Consider the following 1466-nt stretch of genomic DNA (forward strand, 5'->3'; position numbering starts at 1 on the left):
TATATATATATATATATATATATATATATATATATATATATATATGTGTGTGTGTGTGTGCTTATATGGGTAAGCAACATGAAATATTAAAACAAATAAGTTCAACACGCAAACAACGAGAGAAACAAATGGCAAACAGGCTTAAGTAACACAAAGAACGTCCCTTCATCATTTGTCAGCTGTCTATCTGCTCCTCATTTCGAGTATTGAATGACAATGTGTGTATATATCTATATATATGTGTGTGTGTGTGTGTGTGTGTGTGTGTATATATGTATGTATACTGTGCTAAATATTATAGAAAACCGTCATCAGCAAAGATGTGAGAATATTAATTGTTCTGTATTCCGACACTATCATAGTATGAGAGTAATCCTGTTCAACCATGACTTATTCAAATGCTCGGTGTCATGCAGACCCCTGGCAGTATGAAAGGAAAGGTAACAGAGCACCTATTCTGGTTTCCCTCGACTATAGCAGTTAATAGACCGGGAAACAGTTGGTTCACTGAATGCAAGAGTGAGTTGTATGAAAGATGTGGTGAGGAGATGGTTGGTGTGTGGGGTACGTTTCGAGAAAGAAAGGAGATGAGACGTGACATAAGATGCTCGACGGATTTCAACTGTAGCTGATTCGGCGTTTTATATTATGATGGTAAAAAAAAAACTTTTAAATTAACTGAACTACACACACATGTACACATTCTCACCCCACCTCATACACACATACCTACACACATATACATGCGTTAATCTCCCTCTCTGTCTGTCTTTCTCACTGTCACTCTCTTTCTCTCTCTCTTTGTATATACATATAATGTATGTATGTGTATATATATAGATATATATAACATATACATATATGTTATATATATACACGCATATATGCATATGTATATATGTTTATGTATGTATATGTATATATGCATGCATATATATCTGCATAGGTATATATTTTTATGAATGTATATATATATATATATATATATATATATATATATATATATATATATATATATATATATATATATACATGCACATGCATATATACAAATGTTTATGCGTGTCTTATGGTCATAATGATAATCAAGCGATTATTGAAGGATATGTGTATAAAGCCTGCAAAATGTTAAACTTTATATAAATGTGGCTTGGAATAAAGCCAGGGCAGAGAAGGAGATAGCGGAGGATAGGGGTGTGTGTGCATATATGTGCACGTGTGTGTGCGCATGTGAGTGTGAATTTGCATGTGCGCGCGCGTGTGTTGTGTGTAGCTAAATACGTAACTTTCATGTAATCCGTGCTATTATGAGTATAACCATTTGGATATCTGCACTGCATGCATACCTACACCCAAGTGAAATACATGCATACAAGTAAACATAAATATGTGTATATATGTATGTGTACATACACATACACACATATTTATATATATATATATATATATATATATATATATATGTG

The 1466-nt window shown here is 32.7% G+C and overlaps 1 protein-coding gene across 2 annotated transcripts in view; it reads right to left on the minus strand.

Moving 5' to 3' along the window:
* LOC106875601 (uncharacterized) overlaps positions 1-1466 on the minus strand; it is a 43826-nt gene that overhangs the window by 41654 nt on the left and 706 nt on the right. The window lies entirely within an intron of this gene.

This window comes from Octopus bimaculoides, chromosome 5 (genome assembly GCF_001194135.2).
Source record: "Octopus bimaculoides isolate UCB-OBI-ISO-001 chromosome 5, ASM119413v2, whole genome shotgun sequence".
NCBI lineage: Eukaryota > Metazoa > Mollusca > Cephalopoda > Octopoda > Octopodidae > Octopus > Octopus bimaculoides.